The sequence below is a fragment of the Microtus oregoni genome, unplaced genomic scaffold (genome assembly GCF_018167655.1).
Source record: "Microtus oregoni isolate MIOR12 unplaced genomic scaffold, Mior012 000004F_ref0000308, whole genome shotgun sequence".
In the NCBI taxonomy this organism is placed as follows: Eukaryota; Metazoa; Chordata; class Mammalia; order Rodentia; family Cricetidae; genus Microtus; species Microtus oregoni.
Genome location: NW_024543063.1, coordinates 20,189,642 through 20,202,083, shown reverse-complemented (window position 1 = coordinate 20,202,083; position 12,442 = coordinate 20,189,642). Strand labels below are relative to the sequence as shown.

The 12,442-nt window shown below is 38.6% G+C and overlaps 1 long non-coding RNA gene across 1 annotated transcript in view; it reads right to left on the bottom strand.

The window, feature by feature from the left end:
- The window catches only part of LOC121447505, a 179,893-nt gene that overhangs the window by 130,429 nt on the left and 37,022 nt on the right, over positions 1 to 12,442 (bottom strand). The gene's annotated exons all lie outside the window — the stretch shown is intronic.

Sequence of the window (12,442 nt, the reverse complement as noted above, 5' to 3'; positions counted from 1 at the left end):
TGGTCCCCTTCATTTCCTCTCACATGTCTCCAAGTAAACATCTGGGTCTTTCCTTCCAATACATATAGAGCTACAAAACTGAAGTGAAATATTTTCAAATGTCTCTATATAACAAAATAAGTATCGTCAGTCTGTGAATAAGAGAGGTGATGTTTTACAGAAAGATCCATTCACAAAGTGGCTAAGCATGCTAGCAAAGTGAGTTTTATGAAATACATCTTTAACAAAACTCTGAGTTACTGCTGCTTGTTATGCTACTAATGATGCATTTTACTTCACAGAATCCTAAACTAATGGTCTTCTAAGCCAGTGAGTGGTTCTCCACCTGCGAGTCGTGGCTCTTTAGGGGTCAAACAGTTTGCCAGGAGCTGGGTGTGTTCCAGCCATTTGCAACTTTGAATCTTAAAAGCAAGACAATCTTGGTCAAACTGACACAGTCAGCCTTCTATGTGGAGCTGACTATATTTATCTGAAGTAGTTAATTCTTACTCAGAACCATTCAAAGAAAGAATTGATCTTTCTTATACTGTATTGTCCGTAACACTTCCGCGTTTGAGACATAGTCAGGGAATATGAAAATTTATCAGAAAACATTTGACCCTTACAAAAACAGCATAAAGTAGCAAATGTGGAAAGAATGTAGAAATGTGTTAGACTTATTACAGAGTTAGGCTGATGAGTTCATGATCCCATAGCTACTCTGTACTAGAATATTCACTGGCTGCATCTTGTGTGGGACTTCTGTAGGCAACCACAAATGCTGTGAGTGAGTGGTTTTATCATATACAGAAAATAATATGTCACTTTACAACCCCCCAAAACACACAGACACAGAGACACACACACACAGATACATGCACAACACACACACACAGATGCACAGGCACATGCATACACCACAACACACAGACACATACACAACACACATACACACAGATGCACACACACAGACACATACACAACACACACACATACAGATGCACATGCACAGACACACACAGAGACACATATACAGCACACACAACACATACAGAGGCACACACACAACACAACACACAGACACAGGCACAGTACATACACAGCACAACACACACTTCCGTCTTTTACATCCCTTCAACTCCCTCTTCTAAGATGCTCCCTGAGCCTCGGGTGTAGCTGTCATGTGTGTCTCATTAGCTGCAAATACTCGAGACCCATGTATTCTCTGCACTTTGACTGATGGGTTAATATCACCCACTGCAGAAAGAAACTTCTCACTTCCCTGGTGAGGTCTGGCAGCTGCATGCACGCACTAATCCTTGAGCTTTTTTTTCCTGAATGATATCATATGATCATCTGAAAATAATAGCAAATGGTAAGTTAATAATACACATTTACCTGCATTAATTCATGCATTAAACACTTGAAAATGGAATGTGGGGTGGAACCTTTATTGTTAATTATAAATATATTTTAATGGATGTTTAAAACAAGAGAAAATGGAAGAAGGAGGACATTTTCCATTCTGTTCTTTTAGGAAATATTCATGAGGTTATACTGATTGTGCCTTAGATAATTATTTTAATTACCAAAGTACTTGACTGGGACTTTCTACATATTTTTAAATAACATTTAAATTTTAATTGTTTTTGAAATGCTCCCAACTGATAGTCACTAATTTGTAAATTCTGCAGACACATATTTACCAAAGTCAATGCTAAGATTTATGAATAAACATGAATTTGAACCTGCCTTGTTTGAGATCACTCTTAGCTCCTTCACTTCCGAATCATCTAGTCACAATCTCTGCACTGGTGATAATGCTTTGACCTTTAAATACCCAGCCTATTTGATCCTTGATACATTAGGATTTCTCCTGTAACCTAAAAAATGCAATATTGCTAAAGGTTAATTAGGTGATGAGACCAGATTCAATTCAAGAAAACATAACTTGCAAAACTCTAATAAAAACTATTACAAATTCTTGCCATGAAGCAAAAAAGTCTGGAATTAAGATAATCAACAGCCTAGTGAACTGAGATGAGCAGAACTGAGTTCTGGTCCTCATACTCTGTCATAAATTAACTTTCTGGTTTGGGGAACATGCTTTCAGCCCTTCTAGTAGTATGCTTAATATCTGTCTAATCATTAACTGAACCATGAAATTCACAAAGCTTTGCATTAGATGTCCTTAGACAGCCTTAAAGGGGGAAGTGTGCATAATGTAATTAAAGAAAATTTTAATGTATCATCCACATTATGGCATATAATGTTTCATTCTAGCTTTACTTCTGGTTTACTTATGTGAATTTACTGTTAAAAATTATTAGCAGATATGATCATATTTTTAGTACTATTTAGCCCTATCTACCTACCTCTGGGTCTTACACACTAAGCATTCAACTAACTAAAAATTTAAAATATTTGGAGAAAGCATTCCAGAAAGTTTAGAAGCAAAGCATTTCAATTTTCCCCATGAACATGCTCCATGGGACTTGTATGGCATCAAAAATGCCAAATGATTGCCACTCCCATCCTAAGAACAAGACCCAAAGTAATGCACAGAACAGAATCCATTTTATACACCCTACGGAGACATGTCTTGTGACACAGAGATGAATTAAACACAAACGGGCCTAGGCCCTCCAGAGAAAAGATGGAAGAAGGAATCATTCTATCTTGGAGCAGAAGAGGTAGAGGGAAACCATAAAACAGCTAAGAACAAAGAAACAGAAATGTTAATACATTCCAAATGTCTGAGTGTGAGCTAGTGAGACAGTTAAAGGAGCAAAGTGTCCCGGTTTCTAACCTTACATTCAGAAACACCTGTAGAGAACAGTGCATCTCTCAGTTCTCATCTAAGATACTTCTGATTACAGTATATGGTAATTAGCAGAGACCCGCAAATATCAAGATAAAAAGAATAAGAAATTACAGAATTCTCAGACCTAAATGGATTCTATATGTTGCGTTCCCTCCTCCAAAGGCTCAGGCATCATTGCAGAAGAGGAGTGGAGATAGCATGAAAGCCAGGGGCGGTGAATGACTGCAAAGATACAGTGTCTTCTAGACAAGGAAACAGCTGCACAGCTGCACAAAAGAGCTCATAGCAGTCATTACAGTGTGCACAGGACCATGCAAGTCCAAGACAGACCAAATCCTAGCTTGGAGATGGAAATTGGAGATGAAATTCCATCCCTGGTCATAAAGCTTTTGGCAATTGTTAGCTGCTGCTGCTGTGTGTGTGTGTGTGTGTGTGTGTGTGTGTGTGTGTGTGTGTGTGAGAGAGAGAGAGAGAGAGAGAGAGAGAGAGAGAGAGAGAGAGAGAGAATGTTTGATACACCAGTGGAAGACCACACATGCAAGGATATCTGAGCAGCTCAAGGTAGTCCTGGTGGAATTTAAAGGATGATAAAGGGACATAACTTGGATAAATAGGGAAGAGGAGGTGGACCTAGGAAGAGTTGAAAGAGATGGCTGACTATTATCAAGAGATGCTATACAAACTTCTCAACAAACTAATAATTTAAAAAGTAAAAGAAAGAAAGATGAGAGAAATGCAATAAGAAAATGAACATGTAGTCTCGGTTTACAGTAAGTCATGCCTCTCTCCAGAGGGCTCCCACCAGATCAGCAGGGCAAGAGGTCAAGGCAAAGGCCCATGCTGTAATAGTTAATTTTGACAGCCAATTTGAAATTTGCACTGATCTGTGATGATGTTTCCAGAAAGGCAAACGGAGATCACCCTATCTGGGTGAGGAGCACCTTTCAAGGATTGCTCAAGTTTTGGACAAACTAAAGAGAAAGTAAAAGCAGTGTTGCTACTCACTGCCTTAACTTCTTCAGTTGAGGAGTCTGTTACAGACAGTGCTGCTTATCAGTAGTTTTCCAGTGACATCAAACTCCAGTTTCTCCGGCCTTCCAAGGTATTCTGAAGACGAGTGACTCCCCTGGAGTCTTCTAGGCTTATGGCACTACTTTAGAAATGCTGAGACACTCAGCTCTGTAGACTTAGCAGCTATTCTTTTCTCAGATTTTCCAGAGGGGAGGCCATCATTGTAGGACTGTTCAACCCCTACTATAAGCCAGGGCAGTGAATCTCTTTTCATTATGTATCAGTTCTGATCCTCTAGAGAGCCCCAGTATGCTATACACGTGCACTGATGGCTGGGTAATTGTTGCTTCTCTGACTGCAGGAATGTATCTGCTGTGGTCTAAACATTTTGGGTCCCTCACTGAACCCTTATGATGACCTCTTAACCACTAGAATGGTTTTAGGAGGTAAGGCCTTTGGAAAGTAATTCAAGTTTTCAATCACTGACAGTGAAAGCTTATGAAAGAGATTAGAACTATCATAAAGAGACATTCAAGAATGTCTATGACCCTTTTCATCATGTGAGAGCACAGCTAGAAAGCCTCATTTATGAATCACAAACAGAGCTCTCACCAGACACTGAAGCCACAAGCATTGGACTTCGGAAGATTGCTTGGGCTCTAATTGGGTTAAATCTGTAAGTCCTTCAAATTGGTCTTGGCAAGGAATAAATCCATATTGTTATTATTTTCTTTGATGCATAAACTGCTTACTTTGTTTTTCCTTAATTTCTTTCATCTACAGCTCCATCTTTGCAAGTACTGAATACACTGCAAAAGATTTTCTTACGAAACAATCACTCTGTAAATAGAAAGCTCCTAGGGGTCCTGAGCGCTGAGAGGCTCTGAAACATAGATTAATTTGTTTATTATTAGTTCCTTCTGAGGCCCAGGATTTGTTTTGGGCTCATGTTTTGTTTTGGTTTTGTTTTCTGATTTGGAGTTGAAAGTTGCTTTGATTTTTTTCAGGCTTCTATTTTATTTCTTTATTCATGTACCAAGGATTTATTAAGATCTGAGTTTTTTAAAAAATGAAGTATGTATTTATATTTCTTATTCTCTTTAGTCTTAGGTAACTTTCAAAAGAATGGGGATATATATACCTGCATTTCCTCTCCTTTTCTTTTTTGTTCAGCCATCATATTAACTGAAGGAGGGAAGAGGGAGGCATTAGAAGCCACTCCCAATCCCTTCACTCCTACATAGTTCCCTTCAGGTTTCTCCACTACTCTCCATTTAAAGGTACAAGAATTAGTGCACAGCAACGAAGGCCTAATTTTGCTGTGCCTTTTGTAGCTTGCTGCATCAGAAAGCACCACTGATTGTTGGAGAGCCACTCAGCAAATCCACAGGATTCTCATTTGCACGTTTATTCATTAATATCTTCCTTCCCACGCTACTCTGAAGACAAGAAAATGGAATTTCTGTCAGCGACTCCAAACTCCTTATATGAATTATCTTCTGACACAAAAATATATGGTGTATTTTCTCCATGTTCCTTTCGACCATCCCCTCTTCCCTTAATTCAGATGTCATTCTGTAATGATATGATGAAGGGCATTCCTCAGAGTACGGGGCAGGCAAGAGGACACATACCTATAACTGATATCTGCATCACTTTCAGAGCTACACTAATTAGTTAATTATATTCATTTCTGCAACTTGTTTATCTCCCTTGACAGCATTTTTGAGAAATGCTCATTTATCTTCATATTTACCTTCTGTAAATCATATCATGTGTGTCTAAGTAGCTAAAATTGTTTAGGCAACTTTTATTATAGTTGACCTCCTCCATTATATTTGCCACAGAGTTGATGAATATAAAATTCTCAGCATGCCCATTGAAGTTCATATTTCCAAGAAAAAAGAGGTTTAGAAATATGAAAGGATAAACTAAATCAAAACAGACAAATAGTCACTTCCAAAGGTAAAGAATGAAGAGGAAAGGAGAATTTGGAATAAAACATTACTTCTATAAATACATTTGTCTTACACTTTTACAAGTCTGACTTGGCAACAATATAAATATGTTAATTATATTAAAATGTGGAGTTAAGAAATAAATCTAAGTACCAAATTGCTCCTATGACCAGATGAGTATTTTATTTCAAATAATAGAGAATATATCTTGAGGAAGGACTAACTTCCAGTACTTTTGTTTAATGTGATTTGAGTTTGTATTAATAGCTTACATATAAACAACTGAAAAATGACTTTGAAATGGGTTCACTCTGAAATAAATAAAGGTTCATATAAATGTTTATTCGGGGATGAAATGACAGAAGAGCAAGAATGAGGAGATGCAGAGGTGTAATTTGAAAGCAAGGAGAGTCTGTGCATGATAGATTTTGCAAAGCTGACCAGTACTTCAAAACTTCCCTGGCTTTTCAGGGCATTTGTGGAAAAGCATCAAGAAGTTACTTAAGTAGAAGAGAGAGTTAGATTTGTTCCCCGTCTTTTATTGATCAAAGTCACTTATGGGAACTAATCAGTGTTCCCTTCCACCTGGATTAGCAGATTCTAGAGAATCTTTTATGATTTGACTGAAACAGGTAAGTCCTGGGACAGGAAGGAAGAGGAACAAACCCTGGGACAGACAAAACATCGCCAGGAGGTCTCTTCATAGAAAGGAACACACTCATGCAGCTCGGCATGGGTCCCTTGGCTGTCAGCATCAGTGAGAGCATCACAGAGCTGCTCTCGGGACCACAGGAGGAGTTGAAGTAGTCCATAGCACCACTCCAGACAAAGATCAAGTGAAACGAACTCAAGGACCGTAAGTACACACACCAGCTCTAATGTAGTTATTCGGATGCCAGTCGGCTCTTTGGTTCTTACCAAAGAAGGAAAAGATGCCAGTGAAATCAAACATGATAACTGAATTGCTATGGTTTATAAGTTCTCTCCCTCTCCCCTTCTCTCCCTTGCTCTAGATTATTTTGAAACAGGGTTTCTCTGTGCAGCTATGGCTGTTCTAAAGCTTGTTCTGTACACCAGACTGGCCTCAAACTCAGAGATGTACCTGCCTCTGCCATCCACATTGCATTGCATTCCATTGGGATTAAAGGCATGAGCCACCACACCCCGCTTACTGTTCTCTTTTTAATATACCCATATCCTGTTTATCTATTGATGAACAAGAGCAGTCAAGGCTTATTGATCAAGACTACTCTTAGTGTTAGATTCTTCCTCAAATGCCATTCATGAAAAGAAAAAAAGAGTAAATCAATAAATCTTGGTTCCAATAATTAAAAATGGTTCTAGGACTATGATATAAAAAGCATAAAAGGTGAAGTTGGGGGATTTACTGAAAATGATATTAAGGACTTTTTAAAATTATTATTTCAAGAGAACAAAGAATCCACCTTAGAGCAGCTTCTGAGCTTCTTCTAGTCAATGACGGTACAGCCCCTGCATCTAAGAAAAAGATAACTACAATAGACTGGAGCCATCAAAAAATTATGAATTAGTAGCTACACAGAAAGCAAAACTAAGATCTCCATTGTCTGTATTTGAAAGTCTTGGGTCTGCGATCAGGAGGCTACTACATACTTTGCTTTTGTTAATTAACTACACTTAGTATGCAAGAAAATCTCTTGAACACACTAAGACAATGGGGATGTTCTATTGGGATCTCACCAAGGCCAGCTGGCCTAGGTCTGAAAAAACATGGGATAAATCCGGACTAGCTGAACATAGCGGACAATGAGGAATACTGAGAATTCAAGAACAATTGCAGTGGGTTTTTGATCCTACTGCACGTACTGGCTTTGTGGGAGCCTAGGCAGTTTGGATGCTCACCTTACGAGACCTGGATAGAGGTGGGCAGTCCTTGGGCTTCCCACAGGTCAGGGAACCCTGATTGCTCTTCGAGCAGATGAGGGAGGGGGAATTGATCGGGGGAGGGGGAGGGAAATGGGAAGCGGTTGTGGGGACGAGGCAGAAATCCTTAATAAATAAATAAATTAAAAAAAAAAATAAAATAAAAAAAAAAAAAAAGAAAAAAAAAAAAAAAAAAAAAAAAAAAAAAAAAAGAAAATGCTGGAGAAAGGATAGCATTGAAAACCTGACCATTTTGTAAGCTGGGGAACCTAGATTCAGACATTTCCAAATAATACAATTCTAGTGGAAATGTCGGCAATAAACTTCATGGTACGTAGAGCGGTTTTCAGACAATGGCCCCAGTAACAGGGTAACATGATGAAGGTACCCACTGCTTCATTGATCTGATGTAACTGAAAGCCTAGGAATCCAGGGAGATGTCTGTGCTCCCGTACTTACTATTGCACTACCCACAGTAGACCAGCAATGTGACCAGCTTGGGTGTCTGTCAGACTTAAATGAGAAAATGGTGATATATTCTTACTAGAGTTGTATTCCACCAGAAAGGTGGAAAAAATGCAATCATCTGCAAAGATAAAAAGGTGTGATGAGTTCACTGTAGTAAGCTGTTGTATAGTTATTTCACCTCAATCGAAATATTCCATCCAGGAGAGAGACTCACTAAAAGTCAGGAAGTAAACTATACTTACAAGACTTGGGAAGTAAATTTACAGGTTTTAGGAAACTTCTGAAAGCTGTAAGATGCACAAGGTCCTTCTTCCAAGATTATATAAGCAATAACAATTGCTGGAGAAAGGAAATTTGTTAACTAGGTGAACTGCCTTCGGTGAGCAGGGCTCCAGCGACAACTTTCACGAGTCATGCACGCTGAATTGGAATCAACATTTTTCTTGGAACTACTGCTTTTGAGTGACCCTTGACCTAAATGTAGCCTCTTACTGATGTACTTATCTGTAATACTAATGAATTTGCTACTTCACTTAGCTCAGTGGTTCTCAACCTTCCTAATGCTGCAACTCTTAATACAGTTCCTTACATTGTGGTGATCCCCAACCATAAAATTATTTATTTATTTATTTATTTATTTATTTATTTTGTTTACAGTATTCTGTCTGCATGTGTGCCTGCAGGACAGAAGAGGGCACCAGATTTTATTACAGATGGTTGTAAGCCACCATGTGGTTGCTGGGAGTTGAACTCAGGGCCTCTGGAAGAACAATCAGTGCTCTTAACCACTGAGCTATCTCTCCAGCCCCATAAAATTATTTTTGTTGCTACTTCATAACTGTAACTTTGCTACTCTTATGACTCTATAATGTAAAGATATGTTTTCTGATGGTCTTAGGATACCCCTGTGAAGAGTTGTTCAGCCCCCAAAGAGGTCCACAACCCACAAGTTGAGAAACATTCACTTAGCTAGACTCAGGAAGCATGTTTTCTTTCATCTGTTATTGGTGAAAACAGCCCCCTTTCCCACCACCCTCACACATCCAGGCTTCCCTTCCAAACCCTGGATTAGGCACAAACCCCACCAAAACACCGGTTTTTACAGAGAGATCCTTTATTAAGTGAGGAAGAAAAAAGTGACTGCTTTCTGACTCGGGCAGAAAAACAGCATCAAATGACCTTGTAGGTAAAATTTTTAAGAAGAGAAAAAGGGGAGGTCTGTGTTAGAATGGGCTAGGATGCAGTGGCATGTTTTTATTGTGCATGTTAATTAGGTGAGCCAAAGGGGGCTTTTGATTGCAGGTCTTTAATATGTTGATAGCTGGACCTTGGTAGTAAGCTCGAGGAGGAGGAAGTGGCTAAAATAGAGGGGAAACCTTGGTTCCGAGATTTAGGAATGGATTCTAATGATTTTAAGGCAAGACAGCGGGAATACAAGAGCCATTCTTGACACATTCGAGCTGGCCAGAGTATCTTCAGCTGGTGTCTTCCTTAGATGATTCTTCATGCATATTAGTCTAGAGTTGCAGTACTTATGGATGGAATCTCTCATCTATCTATCTGTCTGTCCATCTGTCTATCTTTCTCTCTAAATATATACAAAGGAAACTTATTGGAATGACTTACAGACTGTAGTCCAGCTAATCCAACAAAGGCTAGCTGTGAACAGAAAGTCCAAGAATCTAATAGATGCTCAGTCCCACAAGGCTGGATGTCTCAGCTGGTCTTCTGCATATGCTGGAATCCTAAAGAAGTAGGCTCCAATGTCAGTGAATGGATGTGCTAGCAAGGAGAGAGCAAACCTACAAAGAGCAAGAACTTCCTCCTTCTATGTCCTTATATAGGCTTCTAGCAGAAAGTGTGGCCTGGATTAAAGGTATGTCTTCCTGCCTCATGATATGGATCAAAGGCATGTGTCTCAAACGTTCAGACTAAAAGTGGATTTACCCACTTCAAAACAAACAGAAAATCTCTCACAAGTGTGCCCTCCATTTCTGGATTGTAGTTCATTTCAGTTATAGTCAAGTTGACAAGCAAGAATGGCCATCACATCATGTCTTTCCAGGAGAAACCATAAAGCATAAGCAAATAAACCAGGGAGACTCAGAAAGACAATTATCACTTTTTCTTTCATTCATTTGTGGATTGTAAAATTTTTGTAGATATATAAAATTATCTGGGGGAAAAAAGGGCTACTTGAGGAGAAAGTAATATGAGATTTATTGGAGGCATTCTTAGTACTTGTTTGTTTGTTTGTTTGTTTTTTAAAGTAATAAATATCCTGAAAAAAATCATATTAAGGAACAGGGGGGTTATTTTGGCTTAATTTAGAAGAATTACAGCCCACCATGATGGAGAATGTCAGTAGGCAGAGTGACAGGAGGAGGAACACTGATGGTCACATTGTATCCCACACCACAGAGAAAGTTAAACATGTATGTTCATACACTGTGGTCAAGTAATGAAGTCAACTGAAGTGACATTCAACAGTTGGGTTGATAACAAGTGGGCTATACCACCAAGGAGATTTTATCCAGCAACAAAGAAGAGTAAAATTATATCATTTGCTGGAAAATAGATAGAACTGGAGGTCATCCTGTTAGGCCAATTCAACCCGACTCAGAAAACTACTTATGAAATACTTTCTCTCATTTGTAAATTCTCGGAATCTATATATTCACACAAGCACACATACTCACATAAACCATGTACTGGACACAAACACATAGATGAAAAAAGCAGAAGGGAGTCTGACAGAAGGAAGATTAGTGGGAGAGAAGAAAGGGGAAAGAGAGAAGACTGAAAGCATAGGGGATCGCTAGAATCAAAGTATATATACACTTCAGAGCAGTTATCATGTTAAATCCCAGCATTATGTTCAATGCATACATAACAAATCATTGTTTAAAATATATGGGAACAATGTGTACATGCTACCAGGAAGATGACAACCAAATGCAAAATGGTCAAATTCATAATCTCAGTCAAATTATATGATTCTTCAACAAATAAATACCCTTCATAAGTAAGAAAGATGAGGGAGCTCTCATCAGATGCTAAAGAAGATTTCAAAGATCAACTAGGCAAAAGTAATATGTGATTCTTGATTAGATCTTGTTTTAAACAAATAAGTATTAAAAGATACTTTGAAATGAAAAATTGTTATAAACTGTAAAATAAAAATATTCAGCCAGGCAGTGGTGATGCACACCTTTAATTCCAGCACTTGGGAAGCAGAAGCAGGAAGATCTCTGTGAGTTTGAGGTCAGCCTGGTCTATAAGTGCTAGTTTCAGGACAACTAGGGATGTTACACAGAGAAAGCCTGTCTCAAAACAAACAAATAAACAACAACAAAATAAAAAGAAGACATTAAAAGAAACAAATATTATTATTAGTCCTATAATTTTATTTATTAGCATCTCTATCTAGAAAGAATCAGGTTACCTAGCCCAGACTAGGTTTAAACTTGGAGTACTTCTGTGTCAACCTCCAAAGTGCTAGAATACAGGAATGTCATAAACTACTATTTTAATTAGTTAGACACTATAACAGAATACAGCCATATAACTTTAAAAGATCCTTCTGTGGGGGAAATGTATTGATTGTGTAGTATGCAAAATGACACCAGGAATTGTCTTAAAATGCTCCATAAATTTCAAACGTGAAGATAAAACAGGTAGGATAAGATTGAAAAAATGCCCAGGACTGTTTTAACTGGGGTCACTTCTGACGTCATCTTCTCAATTTTGGATATTTCTCCAATAAATAATAAATCCAAACATGCAAGTATAAATTTACATTAATTTATAATGCAAGTTTCTTGAAACTCAAAGCAACTGTGTAATATGAGATCATAATTTCTATCTATAAGGAAGTTGGATGTGAACTTCCAGTAAGAACTCTTTCTTGTGGACCTTGCATGCGTCTCCAAAGAAACAACCAGGCAAGCTTAACACCCAGTTTTCCTCATTCATAATTTTGTGTCCAACGTGTCGGGTCCACTCCTTGCTCAGCTTTGTTCATACAAACCACCTTAACTCTCCCTTCAGCAGAAAGTGAGCTTGACATGGGCACAGCAAATGCCTGTAGCACATGGAGGTTCCGCTCCGTCATTACCCTCACTCCTCCAGAGAACTGCCAACTCTCATCTGAGAAGCAGGAGGAACCTGAACAGCTGTCCATCTTCATGCATGTGCAGCATGAAATCTCACTGTTCGAGGGAATCCAGAAGCACCTCTGGGAACAGTGGTATTGAATAAAGAAGGCTCTCTTTGTTGCTGGAGTCTAGGAAAGGCTGTG